Raw genomic sequence first — 19090 nt, forward strand, 5'->3', positions numbered from 1 at the left:
TGTCAAAAATAAATAAAGGGAAAGGGAAATGGGACTTGATATACCGCCTTTCTGAGGTTTTTGCAACTACATTCAAAGCGGTTTACATATATTCAGGTACTTATTTTGTACCAGGGGCAATGGAGGGTTAAGTGACTTGCCCAGAGTCACAAGGAGCTGCAGTGGGAATCGAACTCAGTTCCCCAGGATCAAACTCCACTGCACTAACCACTAGGCTACTCCTCCACTCCTTAAAAGGGCCAGCAAAACTAAGGAGAACTAAGCGAGGAGGGAAGGAGAGAAAATAGAAAAATGGTCTCGCTCACCTATGGAAAAAAACACATAAGGCACAAGGAAAAAAACAAGTTGAGCTGAGAATAGTAGTGCTACATGGAGGGGCATAATCGAACGTCGCCGGCGATCTATTTTGGCGGCGGTGCAACAGCTGGCCGGAACCGTATTATCGAAAAAGATGGCTAGCCATCTTTTTTTCAATAATACGGTTTAGCCCGGCCAAATGCCAGAGTTCGCCAGGTTTGAGATGGCCGGTTTTGTTTTTCCGCGATAATGGAAAAAAATGCCGGCAATCTCAAACCCGGCGAAATCCAAGGCATTTGGTCGTGGGTGGAGCCAGCATTTGTAGTGCACTGGTCCCCCTGACATGCCAGGACACCAACCGGGCACCCTAGGCGGCACTTCTAAAAATTTTTTTAAAATATACTAATACCTCCCAGGTGCATAGCTCCCTTACCTTGGGTGCTGAGCCCCCCCCACAAATCCCCCTCCAAAACCCACTCCCCACCACTACCATTGTCCTTATGGGTGAAGGGGGGCACCTACATCTGGGTACAGTGGGTTTTGGGGGGGTTGGAGGGCTCAACACTTACCACCACAAGTGTAACAGGTAGTGGGGGGGATGGGCCTGGGTCTGCCTGCCTGAAGTGCACAGCACCCATTAAAAACTGCTCCAGGGACTTGCATACTGCTGTCAGGGAGCTGGGTATGACATTTAAGGCTGGCATATAAGCTGGCAAAAAAGGTTTTTATTTTTATTTAGTGTGGGAGGGAGTTGGTGACCATTGGGGGAGCTTGGGGAGGTCATTCCCCATTTCCTCCGGTGGTCATCTGGTCAGTTGGGGCACCTTTTTGAGGCTTGGTCGTGAAAATAAAAGGACCAAGTAAACCCGGTGAAATACTGATGAACGCCGCTTTTTTTTCCATTATCCGCGAAAGCCGGCCATCTGGTAGCCACGCCCATGCCCGCCCATGTCTCGCCTTCGCTACGCCGCCTAACGCCCCCTTGAACTTTCACTGGCTTGGCGATGCTGTCAAAAAAGCAGCTTTCGATTATACGGATTTCGCCCTTTTGAGAGATCGCCGGCCATCTCATGATTTATGTCGGAAGATGGCCGGCGATCACTTTCGAAAATAAGCCTGATAGTAACATAGTGATGGCAGATAAAGACCTAATGGTTCATCCAGTTTCCCTATCACATTCATTCTCAATTCTAAATTAAATCAACAATGAACGTGATGATATATACTTGATCATGGACTTTCTTTGCTATTTCTGGAACATGTACCATAGAAGTCTGCCCGGCTCTGTCTTTATGTTCCAAATACTGGAGAAGAGCAGAAAACAAACATATCAGCTTGGGTCCATGAAAAAACAACAGACTGCTGGTCTTGTGTGATCATCAGGCGGGAAGGCACCTGCACGTGTGGAGTATGGGGCTGCCAAAGGCTTCTGAAGTTTCCAGACGCTGGGTAGTGTCTGTGCCGGGCTCTGTCAGATGGCGTAACCCACATGTAGTAAGTGTAGTCCTGCTTGTCCTCTGAGAAAGTTCACTACCTGCCTTCCTACTTGAGTTCTGTGATGTTAGTGTTTATGTAAAACTGATTTACTTTTTAAAAATCTGACTCTCATAGGTTAAAAAACCCTGCACATCTTGTGGAAGGCTCTGAGACAATTATACTTCTGCATTTACATACATTTTCTTTTTTATTAAGCACAGAGCAATGTTCCCTTTATCTTCACCATTAAAAATAAAACTTTGCAAAGATTTTGTGGCCAAAAATTTTTTTCACCTGTTTAAAGTTAGCTATACATAGAAATGTAGCTCCTAGCCTACCATCTATGGTAGTAAAGCCAAGAAGACACAAGTGATACTGCTAGGTATCCCACCGAACATATCAGCGAAGACTCTGTCTTCGCTTAACTTCTCACAATGTAATCCATAACTGAATTGTAAGTAATCGTATTTCCATTATTTACAATGTATTGTAAGCCACACTGAGCCCGCAAATAGGTGGGAAAATGTGGGATACAAATGCAATAAAATAAGTAAATAAAAATAAATAAAAGGGACTTCATGGCTCTGGGAGACAGGTTGCAGATTGTGTTCTTGCTGATCCTCTCAATCAAGGAAAAAGGCCAAAGCAGAGAAGTTTGTATCCTGGAGACAAATGCATGGCTGCATGGATGGTGACAAAGTGTTCCAAGCTTTCTGAACCACTGGATGATTTTCCAATGGCTGCTGAGCAAAGATAGTGTCCACCTATCGAAGAAGAGATGAAGTGTCTTCTGCAGCAGACTGGCTAATCTACTGGGTTTTTTTTTTGTTTGTTTGGTTTTTTTTTAGCAGGATAGTTGGGAAAGGGTGAACAAAGCCCCTAGGTAAATAAAACATTAAATAGCTCTACAGAAATGGGATAAAACAGCAACATCTGGAAAGCTGTGTATACGAATGCCTATAGTATATGAAATAAGGTTCTAGATCTAGAGGCTGACTTGGATTTAGTGGTGGTCAGAGAGATGTGGTTCACAAAGAACTATGATAGGGAAATAGTTATACCAGGATATAAATCAATTTAGGAAGGACAGGGTAGGAAGAAAGGGAGAAAGAGTGGTGTTATAAGTTAAAGATAATATTAAAGTGACAGAATTGCAGGGCTTATGGGGTAAGGAGGAGGCACTATGAGTTAATCTAAAAGAGGGAAATAGAAAATCTGTTTACACTGGTGAGATATATAGGCCTCGTTCACAGGAAGAAGTAGACAGATTTAATCAAATACACTCACAATATAGCTAAGAATGGGGAAGTGATACTAACAGGTTATTTTAATATGCCAGATGTTGGGCATCCCTATTGTGGGGTCATGTAGAGGTAGGGAGATCATGGATTGTTTACAGGGAGAACTGTTCTAGCAGCTTTGACTTGAAGCAACTGGTTTTGAAACGGACACTGATAACTGGTCCTGGCTTACCCTGATGCATCTATGAGTGAAACAGTAGCCACTGTCAGTGGGACCAAGTCAAGTTTTCTGCTGTAAAGCTGAGTCTCTACTTTAAAGAATGTACACAGAATTCTATTAAAATTGATTAAAAATATTCATAGTAATATAATCCATGTATACTGTTATCCCACAAGAGGAGGCGTTACATGTCTTGACAGTGTGTTTGAATGAAGATGTGTCTACCTGCGGATGAAGGAGGTTTTTTTCAGCCTATGAGCCGATATATGAGCCGGTGTAGCAGTACCTTTGTTGAATTAATTACTTATATGAGAGACTTGAAGTTTGTGAAAATTCCCCCCAGGTTTGAATTTATTCACATTGAAAATCAAGGAACCCTGATGCAGGTACTTGTGCCGGGTCATTAATAAATTATTAATTTGAGTGTCCAGTGACATCATTATTCCCCTGGCCGCCTCTGCCTTTTGCTGTTTCTGTAGAACATTTTTGTTCTCCTGTTTCTCTTCTGAGACAGGGCAAATGTTACACTACATTTTGAAATCTGTGTGGGGCTGGGAGGAAGGGTCATGACCATATGCAAATTATTAAACTTACAGTAAAAAGAAGGATCACTATTTGTGATCATTTGTACATGCAAAATGATTATAACTGCTAAAAGATCAGAGTATATTTAAAGAACAGCACTTAGTGTTCAGGAGTAATGGAATCAGTTTTTGGTGGCAAGACAAACACTTCTCCCTGAGAGATAAAAGGGCAGTTGAGGTGGCCCAGGAGATAGTAAAAAGGGGATTGGATCAGAGTTTAGTTGAAACGCTGCAATTAAAGTTCTTCTCCTACAGAGGGTTAGAATTCAAAATGAGTTAGGATATAGGGAAATGATCTCTCTCTTCTTCTCTGAGAGTTTTTCTCAGGGCTGAACAAGGCTGCAGTTACAGGTCTTGGCCAAAAAAGGGCTGAGGGTCTAAAGGAGTTAATAGAGGATTCCTCTAGAGTGGGAAACTTGTCAGTACAGGTCACAGAGGACTGAAATCTTTAGAGAACTAAACTAACAGTGGTATTTGATTGGATTTTCCTTTGGAAAAGGGAGATAAATCTCACCTACTAACACCTTTCTGCCCCAGGTAGAGGAATCAGGCATCACACACTCAAAAGGCCAATGGAGCCTGTCCAAGTGAGTCTCCTGCCAGGTCAGACCTCAAATCCAGAGATACTCACAAGATGGTGTTATATATAATTTTAGAGGCACACCACTGGGCTTGTATTAACATTTTTTGAATTGTGAACAAGGTTGGCATATTGAGGAAAAATAGATACTAAAAATACTGTAATGTTGAAAATGTACCTGTTCTGTGGAGATGGATTCTATTAAATTATTCCTTGCTGTATATTAGAAGAGAACTCCTATAATTATTATTGAAAGGAGGGAGTGAGTTAGAAAGTGAAGGACTGTTCGAAACTCTGGTGTAAAAAAAGTAATTATAAAAAAATAATGTCTTGTAGTAAGGGATTTGGGAGGGGGAGAGTGAAACTCCTCTGGAGAGAGGTTTTGAACGAGATAGGATTTGTTTGTTGAAGGCACACTGAGAATGCTTTTCTTTAAACATACTCTGATCCTTTACCTTTAGTAGTTATGATCATTTTACATGTACAAATGACCGCAATTAGCGATCCCTCTTTCCACAGTAAGTTCAATAATTTGCATATGTCTGTGACCCTTCCTCCCAGCTTCATACTAAAGGTTCAGAATGAACTAACCCAATTGTCAGTATACCTTCAACAAATACCGTCTCATTCAAAAGTTCTCTCCAGAAATTTCAAGTATGTCATAGGCACCTATATTTCCCAATCTCCTTATCCCCTTATCTTTTCCCATCCATCCTTTGCCCTTTATCTTTTCCTCTCCATCCTCCTTCTCTTCACCCTCCCAATCCCTTTTCCTTTTGCTTACCCTACCTTTGTTTGCCCCGACATGCTCAATTCACTTATTCCTCAAAACCCCACTCTCACTACATTTACTACAGCTTACAATATTCTCTTTAAAGACTTTGTAATTGTAATTATAATTATTTACTATGTGAGCAGCATTGAGCCTGCAATGTGTGGGAAAGCGCGGGGTACAAATGTAATAAATAAATAAATAAATCTTTATAGTGCATTTTAATTGACTACTGGTTGCTGATAAGAATTATACTTTTTGTCTACTAGGGTTTATTTGTTTGATTACTCAGTGCTCCACAGTCCTATTTTTGTGTATAAATCAAGTACTAGCAATTCTGACTCCCCAAGGCAAAGCCTAGTAACTGACAAAATTGTTAAAAATGAGTTTGAGCTAATTTTGTATACATTTGGTTTTGCTTCATACAGTGATGTATAGAAGCTGACAGAAAACAATTCGGGTTCTTCTAAACTCAGAGTGGCAAACCCTAGTTTCTGAATGAAACTGTAGTTTAACTTATAGCTAAACCTACTAAAGAACACACAGAATTATCTTGATTTCCTACATATTTGTTAGCTGGTATTTACTAGGTTTTGCCTTGAGGGGTAGCAGTTGGTAAAGGAACCATGGTGCCATACTAGACCTAGTGTGTACAAATGAGGAGCATTTCTGATATTATAGTAGGTGATCAGCTGGCATCCAGTGATTACCAGATTGTGTGGTTCAATAATAAGACACGCATGGAGAGGGTTCATTCAAAAGTGAAGGTTCTATACGTCGAAGCAACTAACTTTGTTGAGATGGGGGGATTACCTCAATGAGTTTATTTTCTAAACAGGAACATCTGGGGGAGGTAGAAAAGCAGTAGACAAAACTGAAAGGAGCTTTTTAAGGGTAACAAACCATATTTTATGAAATAAAAGTAAGATGAAATTGAGGCCGCTTTGGTTCTCAAAAGAGACTGAAAAGGTAAGGAAAAAAGTTAACTTTCATAAACTACGCAAGATCGCAGAGAAGGGTAGACAGGCAACAACATCTGGAAAAGCTAAAAGAAGCTGGTAAAGTAGGCAGGAAAGCAAAGGAACAAAAAAGCCAATAAAGTAAAATGGGGTGGGGGGACTTTTTTTTTAAAAGATATATATTAGTGACAGGAAGAAGTGCAAAAGTGGCACTGTGAAACTCAAGGGTGAAGAGAAGGAATAAATAGAAGCTGATAAGGATAAAGCATAACTGCTTAATAAATATTTCTGTTCTGTGTTCATAGATAAAGGGCAGGCCAGATGGGATACATCTGAGGGTACTGAAGGAACTTTAGGAAATTCTGGTGGCTCTGCTCTCTGAATTTTCCAATGCTTCTTTAGAGTTGGAAACAATCTCAGAGGATTGGAAAAGGGTGAATGTGGGCCCTCTCCACAAAAGCAGAAGTATGGAGGTGGTTGGGACTCACAAGCCAGTAAATCTGACCACTGCAGTAAGTAAATTAATGGAAATCTTCTAAAACAGAGGATAATGTGGTTTCTTGAATCCAATGGATTGCAAAACCTCAGGCAGCAATGGTTTTACTAGAAAAGTAGGTCTTGTCAGATTAATTTCTTTGACTGGATGAATAGAATGTTGGTTTGAGAGAGAGTACTAGATGTTGTGTACTTAAGATTCCAGCAAAGCCTTTGACACGGTTCTGCAAAGGTGAAGTATAAATAAACTGAGCACCCTCGGTACAGCTCAGTGGTTCCCAAACCTGGTCCTAGAGGCACCCCAGCCAATCAGGTTTTCAGGATATCCACAATAAAAATTCACGAGAGAGATATGCATACACTGCCTACAAATCTCTCTCATGAATATTCATTGTGGAAATCCCACAAACCTGACTGGCTGTGGTGCCTCCAGGACCAGGTTTGGGAACCACTGGTAAAGGTCTTAAAGTGGTGGGCTGAATTAGAAGTTAGTTGTGAAAGGTAAAGGGTAGTGGTAAATGGAGCTCACTGAGGAAATGGGAATTACCTGTGACTCCTAGTCTGGTTTTTTTTTTTAAACATTTATGTAAGGGATATTGCAGAAAGACTGGAAAGGTTTGCCTAATTGCGAACGATATCAAAATCTGCACAGATGGTAGACACCCAGGATGGTGTAGATAACACTAGGAGGGTTCTAGCAAAGCCTGAAGAATGGTCTAGAATTTGGCAGCTAAGATAGGAGGTGAAATATTTATTTATTTACATTTTGCTCACACCTTTTTCAGTAGTAGCTCAAGGTGAGTTACATTCAGGTATACTGGATATTTCTCTGTCCCAGGAGGGCTCACAATCTAAGTTTGTACCTGAGGCAATGGAGGGTTAAGTGACTTGCCCAAGATCACAAGGAGCAGCAGTGGGATTCAAACCGGCCACCCCTGGACTGCAAGACCGGTGCCCTAACCACTAGGCAACCCCTCCACTCTGTGCATAGAAGAAGAGCGGGAATTAGGACTGATCATATCTCTTAAAGGTGGCCAAACAGCTAGAAACGGTCATGACAAAAAGCCATAGGGAGCCTGGGTGCACAGCAAGAGGAATAGCCAGCATGAAAAAGGAGGTAAAAATGCCTTCCTATAAGTTGCTGGTGAAACCTCATTTAGACTACTGCCTACAGTGCTGGAGATTGCACCTTCAAAAGGTATAGACAGAATGCAGTCAATATAGAGGGCAGCTACTACACTGCTCAGTGATCTTTGTCATAAAGCATATGAGAACAGGAAGATCTCAATATGTATACTTTGGAAGAAAGGAGGGAGAGGGGAGATACGATAGAGACATTTAAATATTTCCATGGCATAAATGCACTGGAAGCAGGCCTCTTTCTACTGAAATGCAGCTCTAGAATGAGGTGACCCTAGGATGGTGAAAGAGGCTAGACTAAGGAGTAATCTAAGGAAATACTTTTTTATGGAAAGAGTGGTAGATGGGTGGAACAGCCTATCCATGGAGGTGGTGGAGTAAAAGACTATATTTGAATTCAAGAAAGCATGGGACAAGCACAAAGGATCTCTAAGGGAGAGGAAGGGATGGTAGAGATTAGCAGATGGTATAGATGGGCTGACTGGACAAGCCATATGGTCTTTATCTGCCATCATTTTCTATGTTTCTATAATGAAGACATGCAGAGAACTGAGAGCAAAAAACTGTTTTTGTGTGGAAGTGACTAGGACAAGGCACAAATGCTTTTCTTCAAATTTCGTAGGAGAAGGACCACAGACAGCATGAGCACACATGGAGGTATAGATACCATTCCATTATAAGAGGACAGGATTCACATAAAAATAGCAAAACAAATAAAACAAGGCAATGGAGCAGATGGGATATATCCTAACATTAAGGGGGGCTTGGATAAATTCTCATGAAGACTTTGTTTAATCATTCTTTGGAAAATGAGGCATAGTTTCCAGAGGATTCAAGGTGTGGCAAAAAAACAGGGATGAAGCTTGAAACTAGTGGTCTGATCTCACTGATGGGCAAATAACAGAGTCACTACTAAAAGGACAGAAGAATATGTTTTGTTTAGCACATTAAATGGCTAAAGATGTAAAGAGAGGTGACAAGATCTTTTTCAGATATATGAGAGAAAGAAGAAAAGATAGGTATGGAATTGCGAGACTGAAAGATAATGAAAATGGCTATTTGGAAAGTGATGAAGATAAATCGAACGTGCTAAACAATTATTTTTCTTCGGTGTTCATACAGGAGAATCCTGGAGAAGGACCGCGGTTGGCTACCAAGGGAACATCTGGGAATGGAGTGAATACTGTGCTATTTATGGAAGAAAGAGTTTATAAACAGCTTGAGAATCTGAAGGTGGACAAAGCTATGAGGCCGGATGGGATACATCCCAGGAAACTGAGGGAGCTCAGAGAGGTCCTGGCGGGACCTCTTAAAGATTCATTTAATAGATCTTTAGAGACAGGAGAGGTACCGCGAGATTAGAGACGAGCGGATGTGGTCCATCTCCACAAAAGTGGAGACAGGGCAGTGCTGTGTACGTCTTGTAGCGCTATAGAAATGCTAAATAGTAGTAGTAGTAATAAGTGGGAAACTACAGACTGGTAAGTCTCACGTCAGTGGTAGGAAAAATAATGGAGTCGCTGCTGAAAGAAAGAATATTTACCAAAGGAAAATCCTGCCAAACGAATCTTATTACTTCTTTGACTGGGTGACCAAAGAACTGGATGAAGGACATGCGCTAGATGTAATCTACTTGAATTTCAGCAAAGCCTTTGATACGGTCCCCCACAGAAGACTCATGAATAAGCTGAAAGGGTTGAACTAGATAGGAAACTGGTTGACCGACAGGTGGCAGAGAGTGGTGGTAAATGGAATCCACTCGGAGGAAAGGAAGGTGAGCAGTGGAGTTCCTCAGGGGTTGGTGCTGGGGCCTATTCTGTTTAATATATTTGTGGGAGATATTGCTGAAGGGTTGGAAGGAAAGGTTTGCCTTTTTGCGGCTAACATGAAAATAGCCAATAGAGAGGAAACCCTGGAGGAAGTCAAGGGTCTGGCAATTAAAATTTAATCTACAAAATATCAGAAATCTAATAAAAAAATATATTTTTTAAAAGTTTTTTTTAATATACTAATAGTGCTCAGTAACTAGGCTGTCACTCGAACTGACTGGCAGTTTAGTAGTGTCAAGCCCATCCAGCCATCATAGCACCAACCACCTCCTATCCTATGTGTTGCTCACAGTTGAGGCTGTTAGACAACCATAGTCCCAACAGTGCTAGTAAGATCTGAATACACTAACTTAACGTTACTTATCTTATTGGAGTGATGGCTTTAGGTAGCTCAGCGTTCGGTGGTAGCCGACCCACACCGTGAATGAACAAAAAGTGAACAAAGTGAAAAAAGTGATGAAGCCAAGGTTTCATCACTTTTTTCACTTTGTTCACTATCAGCATATTAAAAAAAAAAACTTTTAAAAAATATATTTTTTATTAGATTTCTGATATTTTGTAGATTAATCTGGAGAGAAATCAAATGGCAGTTTTTACCCTAGTAGGTGGTAATATCAATTAAAATTTAATGCCAAGAAGTGTAGAGTGATGCACTTGGGGTGCAGAAATCCAAAAGAGAGTTACCAAATAGGAGGGGATAGCTTAGTAAACTTGGCTCAGGACAGCGACCTTGGGGTGTTGGTGTCTGAGGATCTAAAGGTGAAGCAACAATGTGACAAGGTGATGGTCGTGGTCAGAAGGATGCTAGGCTGCATAGAGAGGGGTATAACCAGCAGAAGAAAGGAGGTATTGATGCCCCTCCACAAGTGGTTGGTGAGGCCCCACTTGGAGTATTGTGTTCAGTTTTGGAGGCCGTATTTTGCTAAAGATGTAAAAAGACTGGAAGCGGTGCAAAGAAAAACTACAAAAATGGTTTAGGATTTGTGTTGCAAACCGTACGAGGAGAGACTTGCCGACCTGAAAGCGAATGATACATACCTGTAGCAGGTGTTCTCCGAGGACAGCAGGCTGATTGTTCTCACGACTGGGTTGACGTCCATGGCAGCCCCCACCAACCGGAACAAAACTTCGCGGGTGGTCCCACACGCAGGGCACGCCCACCGCGCATGCGCGGCCGTCTTCCCGCCCGTGCGCGACTGTTCCCGCTCAGTTGAATGACAAGTAAAGGAATGAGTAAAACACAACTCCAAAGGGGAGGAGGGAGGATAGGTGAGAACAATCAGCCTGCTGTCCTCGGAGAACACCTGCTACAGGTATGTATCATTCGCTTTCTCCGAGGACAAGAAGCTGCTTGTTCTCACGACTGGGGTATCCCTAGCTCTCAGGCTCACTCAAAACAAGAACCCAGGTCAACTGAACCTCGCAACGGCGAGGGCATAACAGAAATTGACCTACATAGAACAACTAACTGGGAGTGCAGCCTGAACAGAATAAAATCGGGTCCTGGAGGGTGGAGTTGGATTCAAACCCCAAACAGATTCTGCAGCACCGACTGCCCGAACCGACTGTCGCGTCGGGTATCCTGCTGGAGGCAGTAATGTGATGTGAATGTGTGGACAGATGACCACGTCGCAGCCTTGCAAATCTCTTCAATAGTGGCTGACTTCAAGTGGGCCACTGACGCTGCCATGGCTCTAACATGACATGACATGACCCTCAAGACGTGACATGACCCTCAAGAGCCAGCCCAGCCTGGGCGTAAGTGAAGGAAATGCAATCTGCTAGCCAATTGGAGATGGTGCGTTTCCCGACAGCGACCCCTTTCCTATTGGGGTCGAAAGAAATAAACAATTGGGCGGACTGTCTGTGGGGCTGTGTCCGCTCCAGATAGAAGGCCAACGCTCGCTTGCAGTCCAATGTGTGCAACTGACGTTCAGCAGGGCGGGTATGCGGTCTGGGAAAGAATGTTGGCAAGACAATTGACTGGTTAAGATGGAACTCCGACACCACCTTTGGCAGGAACTTAGGGTGAGTGCTGAGTACTACTCTGTTATGATGAAATTTTGTATAAGGAGCATGAGCTACCAGGGCTTGCAGCTCACTGACTCTACAAGCTGAAGTAACTACCACCAAGAAAATGACCTTCCAGGTCAAGTACTTCAGATGGCAGGAATTCAGTGGCTCAAAAGGAGGTTTCATCAGCTGGGTGAGGACGACGTTGAGATCCCATGACACTGCAGGAGGCTTGACAGGGGGCCTAGACAAAAGCAAGCCTCTCATGAATCGAACGACTAAAGGCTCTCCAGAGATGGCTTTACCCTCTACCCGATGATGGTAAGCACTAATCGCACTAAGGTGATTCCTTACTGAGTTGGTCTTGAGGCCAGACTCTGATAAGTGCAGAAGGTATTCAAGCAGGTTCTGTGCAGGGCAAGAACGAGGTTCTAGGGCCTTGCTCTCACACCAAACGACAAACCTCCTCCACTTGAAAAAGTAACTCTTTTTAGCGGAATCCTTTCTAGAGGCAAGCAAGACACGGGAGACACCCTCAGACAAACCCAACGAAGCAAAATCTACGCCCTCACATTCCAGGCCTTGAGAGCCAGAGACTGAAGGTTGGGGTGCAGAAGCGCTCCGTCATTCTGCGAAATGAGAATCGGAAAACACTCCAATCTCCATGGTTCTTCTGAGGACAACTCCAGAAGTAGAGGGAACCAGATCTGACGGGGCCAAAAAGGCGCTGTCAGAATCATGGTGCCGTGGTCTTGCTTGAGCTTCAGTAAGGTCTTCCCCACCAAAGGTATGGGAGGATAAGCATACAGGAGGCCGGTCCCCCAATGGAGGAGAAAGGCATCCGACGCTAGTCTGCCATGTGCCTGTAGTCTGGAACAGAACAGAGCCAGCTTGTGGTTGGTCTGAGAGGCGAAAAGGTCCACCGAGGGAGTGCCCCACTCTCGGAAGATCTTGCGTACCACTCTGGAATGGAGCGACCACTCGTGCGGTTGCATGACTCTGCTCAGTCTGTCGGCCAGACTGTTGTTTACGCCTGCCAGGTATGTGGCTTGGAGAAGCATGCCGAACTGGCAGGCCCAACGCCACATCCCGACGGCTTCCTGACACAGGGGGCGAGATCCGGTGCCCCCCTGCTTGTTGATGTAATACATTGCAACCTGATTGTCTGTCCGAATTTGGATGATTTGGCAGGACAGCCGATCTCTGAAGGCCTTCAGTGCGTTCCAGACCGCTCGGAGCTCCAGGAGGTTGATCTGAAGATCTTGTTCCTGGAGGGACCACAGCCCCTGGGTGTGGAGCCCATCGACATGAGCTCCCCACCCCAGGCGAGATGCATCCGTCGTCAGCACCTTCGTGGGCTGCGGAATTTGGAATGGACGTCCCAGAGTCAAATTGGTCCAAATGGTCCACCAGTGCAGCGAATTGCGGCAACTGAGGGACAGGCAGATGACATCTTCTAGCTTCCCGGTAGCTTGACACCACTGGGAAGCTAGGGTCCATTGAGCAGGTCTCATGTGAAGGCGAGCCATGGGAGTCACATGAACCGTGGAGGCCATATGACCCAGGAGTCTCAACATCTGCCGAGCTGTGACTTGCTGAGATGCTCTGGTCTGGGAAGCGAGGGACAGGAGGTTGTGGGCCCTCGCTTCGGGAAGAAAGGCCTGAGCCATCTGTGAATTCAGCAGAGCTCCTATGAATTCCAGAGATTGGGCTGGCTGGAGATGGGACTTTGGGTAGTTTATCACAAACCCCAGCAGCTCCAGGAGGTGAGCAGTGCACTGCATGGACCGGAGAGCCCCTGCCTCCGAGGTGTTCTTGACCAGCCAATCGTCAAGATACGGGAAAACGTGCACTCCCAGCTTGCGTAGATACGCCACCACCACGAGGCACTTCGTGAACACCCGTGGGGCAGAGGCGAGCCCAAAGGGCAGCACACAATACTGAAAGTGCCGTGTCCCCAGACGGAATCTGAGATACTGTCTGTGAGCTGGCAGCATCGGGATGTGAGTGTAAGCGTCCTTTAAATCCAGGGAACATAACCAATCGTCTTTCTGAATCATTGGTAGAAGGGTGCCCAAGGAAAGCATCCTGAACTTCTCTTTGACCAGGTATTTGTTCAGGCCTCTCAGGTCTAGGATGGGGCGCATCCCCCCTGTTTTCTTTTCCACAAGGAAGTACCTGGAAAAGAATCCCTGCCCTTCCTGCCCGGGTGGTACGGGCTCGACTGCATTGGCGCTGAGAAGGGCGGAGAGTTCCTCTGCAAGTACCTGCTTGTGATGGGAGCTGAAGGATTTGGCTCCCGGTGGGCAATTTGGTGGAGTGGAGGCCAAATTCAGGGTGTATCCGCACCGCACTATTTGGAGAACCCACTGGTCGGAGGTTATCAGAGGCCACCTTTGGTGAAAAACTTTCAACCTCCCCCCGACCGGCAGGTCGTCCGGTACGGACACTTTGATGGCAGCTATGTTCCCATGGATCCAGTCAAAAGCCTATCCCCAGCTTTTGCTGTGGAGGCGCAGGGGGCTGCTTGGGCGCACGCTGTTGACGGGAACGAGTGCGCTGGGACTGTCCCTGTGCCTGAGGAGGCCTTCGGGCCGGCTGGGTGTACCTACGCTTGTTGAAGGCGTAGGGCGCATCCTGCCTGGCCCGGGAAAAATGTCCACCTGCTGAGGTGGATGCTGAAGGCGCCCGGTGGAAGAGCTTGTCGAGAGCGGTTTCCCGCTGGTGTAGTTGGTCCACCAACTGCTCTACCTTTTCGCCAAAGATGTTATCCCCCCGGCAAGGGACATCCGCCAGTCGTTGCTGGGTGCGGTTGTCCAGGTCAGAGGCACGCAGCCAGGAGAGTCTGCGCATCACTATACCTTGGCCGCAGCTCGAGATGCCACATCACAGGTGTCATAGATACCCCTGGACAGGAACTTTCTGCACGCCTTCAGCTGCCTGACCACCTCCTGAAAGGGCCTGGACTGCTCCAGAGGGAGCTTGTCGACCAGGTCCGCCAGTTGGTTCACATTGTTCCACATGTGAATGCTCGTGTAGAGCTGGTATGACTGGATGTGGGTCACGAGCATGGGAGATTGGTAGGCCTTCCTCCCAAACGAGTCCAGAGTGCGAGACTCCCGCCCCGGGGGCGCCGAGGCGGTATCCCTCGAACTCCGTGCTCTCTTGAGAGCAGAGTCCACGACCGCCGAGTCATGAGGCAATTGGGGCCGCATCAACTCTGGGTCAGAGTGGATCCTGTATTGGGACTCCGCTTTCTTGGGGATGGTGGGGTTAGATAAGGGCTTCAGCCAGTTCCAAAGCAGTGTCTCTTTGAGGACATTGTGCAACGGCACCGTGGAAGACTCTCTAGGTGGTGATGGATAGTCGAGGACCTCGAGCATCTCAGCCCTCGGCTCATCCACAGAGACCACGGGGAAGGGAATGCAAATAGACATGTCCCTGACGAAGGAGGCAAAGGAGAGGCTCTCAGGGGGCGAGAGCTTCCTCTCCGGTGAAGGAGTGGAGTCGGAGGGAAGGCCCTCAGACTCCTCTGAGGAGAAATATCTGGGGTCCTCCTCCTCCCCCCATGAGGCCTCTTCCTCAGTGTCGGACATGAGCTCTTGCAGCTCAGACCTGAACCGGGCCCGTCTCGACTGCGAGGAACCATGTCCTCGATGATGGCGTCGAGCAGTGGACTCCCGCGCCGGCGGGGATGAAGCTCCCTCTATCGACGTCGACGGGAATTCCACCTGCGTGGCGGTCAACACCGGTGCCGCAAGCGGTGTCGGTGTCCTCGGCATCAGGCTAGAGCACACCGGCGCCTCAATCAACGGCGTGGTGCCGGCAAAGCCTGGCGCATCAGCCCTTCCAGAATCCCTGGAAGGATGGCTCGGAGGCACTCGTCAAGGCCCGCTGTCGGGAAAGGCAGGGGGGCTGGTGTGGGTGTTGGTGCCGAAAGCTGCTCGGGTCCAGGAGACGGTACCGAAGCACCCATGGACTGACGCAGCGACACCTCTTCAACCAAGGGGGAACGCTCCTCTCGGCACTGCCGCTTCCTCAGTGTCGAATCATCTATCGAGGCGCCGGAGCTGGTAGTCCCGTGCGCCGTGGGCGACCGATGACGGTGCTTCTTGGTTTTCTTTCGGTGCCCGTCATCTGCGCTCGGTGGTAGAGATGAAGAGGAGGTAGAACCCCCCCAGCCTCGAGGGATCGGGTCTGACAGGGTTCGGTCCCGATGGCCCTGGGTAGAGGGAGTGGCCGGGGCCGATTGCCCGCGGGGCCGCTTACCCCAGCCGTCGTCGGCAGGCCGGCGGGCCAACGGTACCTGTACTCCTGGGGTCGGTGCCATCGTTGGTGCCGATTTCGTCGACATCGGTACCGGTACCGAAGATCCGGCAGTCGACACTGATGCAGTCGAGAGGCCGGCGCAAGTTCCAAAAAGACGGTCCCGAAGAACTTGCCTCGCCACCTGTGTCTGCTTCCACAAGCCGAGACACAAGGTGCACGTCTTGGTATTATACTCCGGCCCAAGGCACTGGAGGCACCAAACGTATCGGTTTGCGAGAACTGCTGGCCGCACCGACCACACTTCTTGAATCCGCTCTGGACCTTCGAGGACATCGACGGAAAAATCGCGTCGGCAAAGTCAAAGTCGTCGATGGTGGCGATGAAAAGCACACCCGAAAAAGAAACGACCACGCGGAATGAGGCGCCCCCGCGGCTAAAAGACGACAAGGGGACAAACTTTTTCTTTTTTTTTTTTACAGAAGAAAGAAAAAGTACGCGAACGAGTTCGTAAAGAGAAAAAACTCGCAGCTAGGCTGCGATCCGGTTTCCGGAGCTGACAGAGAGAGAGAGAGACGGTAACACGTCTCTCTCCAGCGCGGAATAGAAAAAAACTGAGCGGGAACGGTCGCGCACAGGCGGTAAGATGGCCGCGCATGCGCGGTGGGCGTGCCCTGCGTGCGGGACCGCCCGCGAAGTTTTGTTCCGGTTGGTGGGGGCTGCCGTGGACGTCAACCCAGTCGTGAGAACAAGCAGCCTGCTTGTCCTCGGAGAACATGTATACTTTGGAGGAAAGGAGAAACAGGGGTGACATGATACAGACGTTCAAATATTTGAAAGGTGTTAATCCGCAAACGAACCTTTTTCAGAGACGGGAAGGTGGTAGAACTAGAGGACATGAACTGAGGTTGAAGGGCGGCAGACTCAGGAGTAATGTCAGGAAGTATTTTTGTACAGAGAGTGTGGTGGATATATGGAATGCCCTCCCGCGGGAGGTGATGGAGATGAAAACGGTAATGTAATTCAAACGTGCATGGGATAAACACAAAGGAATCCTGTTTATAAGGAATGGATCCACAGAATCTTAATGGAGACTAGGTGGCGACGCCAGTAATTGGGAAGCGAAACCAGTGCTGGGCAGACTTCTACGGTCTATGCCCTGATCGTGACTGAATAGATATGGGTGGGTTGGAGTGTAAATTTTAAGGGGTTTCAATGTTAGCTTCAGAACTTAGTTCATGAACAGTCCCGGCCAGACTAAAAACGGTCTGTGCCCTGAGAATGGCAAGGACAAATCAAACTCGGGTATAAAGTATCGCATACCATGTAAAATGAGTTTATCTTGTTGGGCAGACTGGATGAACCGTACAGGTCTTTATCTGCCGTCATTTACTATGTTACTACCAGACCCGTCAGCATGCATCAAACAAATATTGATTTCTCTGAATGGGTGACCAAAGAATTAGATCAGGTGTAAGAACTGAATGTGGAATGGAGAGTAGAAAGAGGAAAGGGAAAACATCAAAGACAGAAAGTAGAACATTATTCATGGTTTTCTGGAATGCATAACAATTATCTTCCCTACCCTTCATCTGCACCACCCTAACATGCACCACCCTAACACCACTAACATGATGAAAAGATCTGGGAAGTTTTGTTTCTCTTTTTTTTGGACTACAACAATCAGACTTCAAACTTCATACCTGGCTTTAGAAGATAACTATATGTAAAATTCCAGATAGTAAATGATCTAAATAAACTACCTATCACTAGTGCTACTACAACAGTACTATATGAAAGATATAAGTATTGCCATACTGGGACAGACCGAAGGTCCATCAAGCCCAGCATCCTGTTTCCAACAGTGGCCAATCCTGGCAAGATCCCAAAACAGTACAATACATATTGTGATGCTTATCCTAGAAATAAGCAGTGGATTTTCCCCAAGTCCATTTTAATAATGGCTTATGGACTTCTCTTGTAGGAAGCTATCCAAACCTTTTTTAAACCCCACTAAGCTTATTGATTTTACAACATTCTCTGGCAACGAATACCAGAGTTGAATTACATGTTAAGTGAAGAAATATTTTCTCAGATTTGTTTTAAATTTACTACGCTTCATTACATGCCCCCTAGTCCTAGTATTTTTGGAAACAGTAAACAAACGATTCACATCTACCCATTCCAATCCAATCATTATTTTACAGACCTCTATCATATCTCCCCTCAGCCGTCTTTTCGAGCCCTAGCCATTTTAGCCTTTCCTCATAGGATAGTCGCCTCATCCCCTTTAAAATTTTTGTCGCCCTTCTCTGTACCTTTTCTAATTCCACTATATCTTTTTTGAGATGCGGTGACAGAATTATACACAACATTCAAGGTACAGTTGCACCATGGAGCAATAAAAAGCATTATAATGTTCTCATTTTTGTTTTCCATTCCTTTCCCAATAATACCTAACATTCTGTTTGCTTTCTTAGGCACCGCCGCACACTGAACAGAGGGTTTCAACGTATCAACGACGACGCCTAGATCACTTTCCTGGTCAGTGACACCTAATGTGGAACCTTGCATTATGTAGCTATAGTTCGGGTTCCTCTTTCCCACATGCATCACTTTGCATTTACTCACATTAAATGTCAGCTGCCATTAGGATGCCCACTCTTCCAGTCTCGAAAGGTAATTTTTTACAATCCTCTCATGATTTAATAACTTTGAATAACTTTGTGTCATCAGCAAATTTAATCTCCTCACTAGTTACTCCCATCTCTAGATCATTTATAAATATGTTAAAAAGCGGTGGTCCCAGCACAGACACCTGGGGAACCTCACTATCTACCCTTCTCCATTGAGAATACTGACCATTTAACCCTACTCTCTGCATTCTATCTTTTAACCAGTCTTTAATCCACAATAAAATACTATCTCATATCCCATGACTCTCCAATTTCCTCCGGATGTCTATAATCAAGTATGACGTTTTATTAAAATCTTTTCTTACACCTTTTACCTGAGATCTTGCAGATGTCAATAGTTTACAAGCATTAAACTGGATTGCATAATTCCTTCTCTGTACACTAACTATATCAATGGAATAGTTCAGATACATTTGTGCTAACCACTATGAACAAACATGTACATTGACAGAAAAATCATGTTCTCCAAAGTGGACTCCAAGTATTGTGCCATCCTATAATGAAGGAGTTCTGCATGTCCAC

At 45.8% G+C, this 19090-nt stretch overlaps 1 protein-coding gene across 2 annotated transcripts in view; it reads right to left on the reverse strand.

Annotated features, from left to right (window-relative positions):
• The window catches only part of ESYT2 (extended synaptotagmin 2), a 362124-nt gene that overhangs the window by 13660 nt on the left and 329374 nt on the right, over positions 1-19090 (reverse strand). The window lies entirely within an intron of this gene.

Source organism: Microcaecilia unicolor, chromosome 1 (assembly GCF_901765095.1).
Source record: "Microcaecilia unicolor chromosome 1, aMicUni1.1, whole genome shotgun sequence".
NCBI classification, from domain to species: Eukaryota; Metazoa; Chordata; class Amphibia; order Gymnophiona; family Siphonopidae; genus Microcaecilia; species Microcaecilia unicolor.